A 7,444-nucleotide genomic window follows, 5' to 3' on the forward strand; every position below is an offset into this window, starting at 1 on the left:
CACTGGAGGGTGAAATGTGATCATGGAGGGCTGCCAGCACACATCAGGACCTGGCAGTTGAAATGGCAAACCCAGCGAACTGAGATTTAACGTGTCTGTCGGTGTCGGCGTCTGAACGCTAGAGGGCGAGCACTGCATTCAGTTTGATAGTGTTGGCTCTAACAGAAATCTGAACCTGTCTCACAGTGAAAACACTCACGAGACCTACACAATAATATGCAGCCTAGTGTTTTTACCGTGTGCTAACTCTGGCTGAAAACCTGAAAAACGTAAGGACAATTTTCAGACAAAACATCAGTGATTAATCTTCTGCACATCTGTGCAGAGTTGTGGGGATTGGCTTAAATTTTGTCCTCTATAACTCAGCTTTAAAATTGGGAATTAACTCTAAGTTTTACAAAATGTTTTTTGAGATTTGGGTTACTCTGATAGCTTGTTGCATGTATGCCAAATGCAGGGATGTCTGTATATCACTCCTAAAGTACATAAGTAAACTTTATCTCATTCATGCTGGTGCAGTGCCAGCACCCTTTCCCCCTTCAAATGTCCAATTACTGAACGGAGGTGACCAAAATGTGTCTTTAACACCTTTATGATCGTCAGACAACATTGACAGAATCTAGCCTAAAAAAAAAAGATTCGCACCGCATAAAAAGCAAAAAGCCAAATCGCAAGTAAAATGAATGAGTGATGCAAATCAGAAACAACACATCTACCAAACATGCACAAAAAGGGAAAAACATGCAAAACCCATGCAAAAGTAAAAATGCTACAAAACAAGTTGATTAAGCACCAGGAAATTAAACTCAGTTCAGCAGCACATTCTGACTGCATCTTCCTTCTCTCCCTGGATTCTTCCTGAGCAGCTGCTGCACTTGGAAAATGTGTCAAAGCAAAAGAGGGGAAATTATCACCAATTCCATTATTACAGCCAGAATCTCTCATAACTCAGATCAAATGGTTCTTGATTAACATATGAATTATGGGTGAGGACGGACTGGTTAGTTTGGCAGATGTACATGCGGTTAACAGTTTTATTCAACATTAGGGAGAAGTTCTCAGATCATCAGCTCATCAATCACAGACACTCAGTAAGACATCCATCAGACCGTAATGACGCAGTTACCGTTGATCCACGGTCAGTGCAGCTAAAATGTGCCGAGACAATGTGGTCTCAACTCTTGAGATGCGTCCTCAGTAGTATCTTGCTGTGACTGTCCGGTCTGATCATGATATCTATGAACAGCTTTTAGGTACATGTACTAAATCACTGATGGTATATAAAATGATACAGAGAGGATTTTATCCCAATCACCCACAATACAGGCAGGGGAAACATCTAACGTGCAGCAGGGCAGCAGTTACCACACAGAAACTGTGACACAACAGAGGAGATACCAGCCACAATCACAACCTCCACTCAAGAAGTCAGTCTGAGGCAGCCGGCAGGTGTGAGTGGAGGCCTGGGTGTGTCTGCTTTACGCCGCCCCGGGAAGCTAATATTAATAATATGATGACTGTCAATGGATACAACACAGCTGCTATTCACGGCATAAATAATTATCCAAAAGCTCCACATTATTAGAGCTCTGAGCAGCCAGGTCTGTTGTGCAACGATTTGAGGGCCTATCAGCACCAGGTGATGGGAGTTTACTTACCAATATCAATACAGATACAGCCTAGCAAGACAACAATGGTGGATGATTTAGGTCAAAAAACGTAAGCTGAAAAAGACTTATTTTACTGTAAGATCACACAGTTACATCATGTTAGAGTAACTGTGTATCTCTGCTTTGATAACAGCAATGTCAATTTTTCACAATTCAGATGTGAATATTTAGGAGTCCTCAGCTTAGTCAACCAGGACAAAATATATTTCTGGTGACAACAGATTGGACTTATATCACTTTTCTGATGTATTAAATAAAAAGGCAGCTCAGTTGTTTCTCAGAATTGGTGCCGTTTTATTCAAACTTCCAGGGCACTGCCTGATTTCACAAACTAAAATCAAACGGAAACTACTTTGTTTTTGAAATGGTAAATTCAGTGTGTGTAATATGTTGAGCTAACCGTGCCCCTCTTTTCCAACATGTGGGCAGATGGATGGAATCTCACCTGCTCTGTGTGTGTTTGTGTCTGCAGTGTAGGAATGTAGTCCAGTTTCCTGCAGGCAGTCGCCAGATACATCCTGCTGGATATCTGTAAGTAACACAAGAATGTACACAGCTTTAAAGCTCTATTCAGACTCAACATGGCTGTTTAACACGCAGGCCTTTCACGAACCCGTCACTGTTTGTATCTTAACACACAAACGTGCTTTCTGTTTCAGATATTCTTATGAGCTTGTTTATGCTGCAACCACACCCATTATCCCAAAAAGAGAAGAAGGTCTGTGTTAAGAAGCCATCCAACAAGAGCAAAGACAAAACATTGTTGTAGAGTACAATGTCACAGAGAGCTCAGCAGTGCACAAAATCCTGGAAGAGAAGGTGCATATATTTGCTCTTGTGTAGATGAAGCTGTCAGTGTTACAAACCACATCATAGTTTAGTTAAAAGTACTTCAATACAGTCTTGCTTGTTCTTTAATGAGATAGAATAAAAAGTACAACATGTCTCTGATTTCTGCCTCCTTCTTGTTACTGTGGAGTTTTGACTGTGTTGCCTTCAACATTGAAAAATAATGTTGAGCATTAACGCGTCGTCTGAGAAACAATGTATTATATTGCTCTTAATAATCCAAAAGTCATTCTAAATACGTTTTTTATTGGAACTAGTTTCTATCGGATAACCACTTTCTATGAAAACTCCTGAGGGTGTTCTGTAGTTAATCCAGGCGCTTAACAGTAGGACAAATATCTAACTGGAAAGATAACTCATTTCACTTTTTTCCATTACTGTCCTTGAATCACGTGTTTTCTGCTGTGTATTATTTTTCTCTGTGTGAATGGTGTCCTTGAGTTCTGCCTCTTGTCTGTATATGTCTGTGCAGTCTGTCCTCTCTGGGTCTCCGTGGTACAGAGGATGCTTTGAGGTTTCTTTCATTCACGCTTTTGCCTGACATCTTTCTCTCTGAGCCTCCGCATCACACTCACTGGCTGGTTACACTTAACATTTACTTTATATCACACACTATCTATTTCATTTTTTAAAATATTGTAATTCTATTGCTGCTACTTCTGTTGTTTTTCATGAGGTTTCTGCCTTTATTTATATATTTATTACCCATTAAACCATTTTTTTTTTTATGGGTGTTTTTCTTCAGCCAACTGAATCGATTTGACATACTATCATTGATGTCTTTTATAGCCTCACTAACATCAGATAAACCGTTCGTGTTATCCATACTGTACTCATTAGCGGCCTTTGTGCAAATGAGTAAACCGGGTTGCCTGAGCGCCAGGGATGAAGACACGTAACAGACCAGTTGGGAAAAATACATAAACCCTCTGTATTAGAAAGTATTAGAAAAGCATAATATATGCTCATACAGATTAAGGCCACTGTAAAGGTTCTGCCCTTTAGTTTGTGGGGTTTCCTGTTTTACTTTGAAATCACTCACCTCTTGCTTTACTTCCTGTTGCTGTGTTTTTTCGCGCCAGTTCTTGTGCTCACCTGTGTCTCATTAGCTGAAAAAGCATCCTGAGAGTCCAGCTCTGACTTCTCCTCCTTTCAGTAGTCACATCGTGGCGTGCCTTTGTTCCGCCCCGTGGGTTTGTTTCTCTCCACTTTGCTTCTTCACGTACCAGTTACAGAGTTTTTGACTTTTTGCCTGCATCCTGTGTTTTTTGTTTGTTTGTTGTTGTTTTGTTTGTTTGCCTTAAACTTTCTTAACTACTAGAGTAAAGCTTGTTATCGTGCCCAGCTTCCGGTGACGTGCGTTTGGGTCCTCTGTTCTCCCGTGAAGTACCGCGACAACAACCGGCAGGCTGCACTGTTGCACCTTCCTCAGGTACGCTGTTTCCTCTCTCTCTGTTCATTCCCATGCTTTGCTCAGTGGCTGCTCCTGCCTCTACTGATAACCCAGTGCTGCTGATATGTAACAAATTGACTGTGTATATATATATATATTTTCATTTTTTTTTTAATTTTTTTGGTCCAGCTCAGACATTTCTTAGCTGCTATCAATGCGGCTAGGAGTTTTAAAACCAGGCAATGCAGTGCAATATAAGAACAAAGCAAAAATGTTAATACACAAACACGCTCGGCCACTTTTATATGTAAGCGTTGGCATTTCTTGTAACATCACACAAAGTAAATGTAGAGTATTCACTGCTTCATAGGTATTGCTGTAGATGTACAACTTTCCTGTCAGGCTTGGCTCAATATCCAGTATATTAAATGAAATCTATATTCAGAAAGATTATCTGGAAATTTGTAGTAATCGTTATACACCGTGATGCTATAATATATTGCAATGTTTACACGGTTACCCTTTTCCCCTCATTATACCAGTCTCATTGCCCAGGAGCAATATTAAATGCACCCCGATGACACTGTAATTTGTGGGCTGCATCCTGAAGGGTTACCCAAACTTTTCTTATCGTGTGTTGTCCATCCAGTTACAACGTGTGGCTTTTGTTTCTAAACTTGTGTTGGGACATTAGCTGATTATGTGAATTTGTTAGACGCCGCCATATCTCTCTCTTTCTCTGGCTTTAAGAGTGTCTACATGGCAGATGTGTAAATGCAGGCAGTGTTTGAATATTCCACATCTTTGAGAGCAACATCTACCTAATGCTGCATTGTTTAGACGAGATTAAAATCTTTAAATATTACTGCGGTCTATGAGTGTTATACCACAACCTGCACACACTTTAAGCCACAGTTTTAGTAAGTGCAACAAAAATCTGAGAAAACGGTGAACTCTATTGGCAGCAAGGGGATTTTCTCATAACACAACAGGTTCGTTTCGAGCAAATCACAGCTTCATATTTAAATACAGCTGGAGGATACAACGGCAGGTTTAAGAGGCCGTGTGCGTGACTTATAGAGGTTGTAGAGACAGGTTGTAACTCGTAAGCTCTTAGCTGCAGAGTTGATGACAGGACTACAGTCCCCACTAGTTTTGAGGTATTTTTCCAGAATCATAGCAATCTTCACCAGATCTATTGATATCTGCTGCTTTACTTTCCATCAACCTGCTCTGAACACTTGTTGATCTGCTGAGACTACACGCCAATCCTGTATATGTTAGAAGTATACTTTTTTTCAGGAAATGTAAATCGTTTGCAACCAGGTGTCTTTTATTTGTGTTGTAACAGGTATTTAATCCCAGCTACAACAATATGTGCTGTCAAAGGGAGTTCAACTTTTAAGACATTGCAGCATGCTCATCTTCAGCACAATGACCAAAATAAATAACAAACGGCGCTATGTGTACAGTAGCTTGTAAAGTTTAGTCGCACAATAAAAGAAAATGAACCTAAAGGAGAAGAAGCATATGAAACATTAATTCCAGCACGCCCTCAGACGTAATCTATTTATAGGTCCAAATTTGTTACCTCATGCATAGTTTAAAATAAGCAGTTAAACTACTACTCTAATGTAGTGTATATTATTAATCATATAGGGGGATAAAGAAATCTGTTTAATTGTTCAGTGATCACAGTTTGCATAAACATGAACTGTGTGTCATGCAGGGAAGGTTTTATGGATGATTACAAAAAGCTCTTGAGGTTTTTGATCCGCACTCATGCTGACTGTTTTTTTTTTTTTTTTTTTTTTTCAGAGGAGACGGCATGATCACTGTAAAAAAACCTCTCTTTGATGTTCAACCCTGGGCGACGGCGAGCTGCACAGGTCAGACTATGTATTCCTCCAGTTATGTTGACCCTGTGCCTATTCCAGTTTATCAGCATGTCCATGCTCTGTTATACACTGCAGGCAGTGAGTGCCAGTTCTGCTGCAGTTTTGAAAGGAAGCGAGGCATACTCTGGGAGGTTTATTAGTCTCCCCCCACCCCCCCCCCCACACCCTCCTTCCCTCCCTCCATCCCTCCCTCCCTCCCTCCATCTCTCTCCCTCCTCAGGGCATGGCAAAGGCAACTGTGGAGAGACACTGCCACAAATAGACTCTCTAAATATGGAGGGCTTCAGTCAAGAGAAAATGCATGATCGAATTTTGGGCCTCTCCACCAAACGGCTTCTAAAAAAAGGAACGAGACAGAAGAGAGGTTGAACGGTTGATGATACTTTCTGCTGGATTATGTGTGTTATAAGTGTTTATCTTTGTGTGGCTATGTGTCTCCTTGCACCTGTGTGTGTGTGTGTGTGTGTGTGTGTGTGTGTGTGTGTGTGTGTGTGTGTGTGTGTGTGTGTGTGTGTGTGTGTGTGTGTGTGTGTGTGTGTGTGTGTGTGTGTGTGTGTGTGTGTACAGTACATGTGTAATCATCTGTGCTTGTGAGGCCAAAGCTTTGTCGTTGTAAGTTTGCTTCAGTGATATTTTTAGATTGCTCACATTTATCATTGATGTCCTGCTGCATCAGTGCTACAACTGAAAACAAAATCTGGCTTTGAATTATTCTGAAATAAAGGCATCGCATATTTTGACCTGCATCTGCAACACAATACAGTGTGTGGTGAGGTGGTGCAATATGTTGCATGTACTGTGACACCTTAAGAATGCTGTTTAATAACTAAATGACAGGATGACATAAAATGTGCAGGTTGGGGTTTTCTGTAGCAGGTTATTGAAGACCTGAAGAAAGTCATTCAGATGGTAAGGGAATTACTTTCTAATTGTTTTCTAACTGCTGACTGTAGGCAGGTGTAAGCAGGATTTGTTCTCTAAACTTCAACTAACTTTTAGATTCGACTACCAGACTCTTGTACGTCTGATACTGATAAACAGTTACTTATTACACAGTGGAGCAACATGACATGTTTTATTTTAGCTGTTAAATGCTGGACTATTTTCTTGACCTAGCTGCAGACTTCTGGTGTCTGGGCAGGTGGTGTACAGTGGGTTGTTTGCTGAAAACAGCCGCTTGCTGAAGCCATAAAGGATGTTGTAAGAGTGTTATAAGAGAACGGACCGAGCCTTTGGGTTTGAAAAGTGAAGCCTATGCCAAAGGGCCATAAAGTGCAATACCAGTAAGGACCACTGAGGGTTGGCGCCAAAAATCTCTGGCTTCGTAGACTCTGTCGTGAAAAGTCAGTAACTTTTTTTCCCCAAGTCATTATGGTGCCATTTGCTAAATTCTCTCTTTCTGATCAGTTTTCACGGTGAATTCATCATTGTGAAGTGAACCCTTTCACATACAAATAGTCATTTGATGCACTGCTAAGATTATAAGAATAGTGATGATAGTTCCATTAGGACACTTTTGAGCAAGTGGGATTTCAAGCAAATTTGACTGGGGAAGAGTTTCCTCCCATGACCCCTGGAGCAGAGGGACATTGTGCAGGTGGACATTTTGACTGGACGTGTGCCGAACTGGGTGA

Source organism: Brachyistius frenatus, unplaced genomic scaffold (assembly GCF_029030835.1).
Source record: "Brachyistius frenatus isolate BFR_SWC_R1_liver_20210118 unplaced genomic scaffold, ASM2903083v1 Contig_9, whole genome shotgun sequence".
Classification (NCBI taxonomy): domain Eukaryota; kingdom Metazoa; phylum Chordata; class Actinopteri; family Embiotocidae; genus Brachyistius; species Brachyistius frenatus.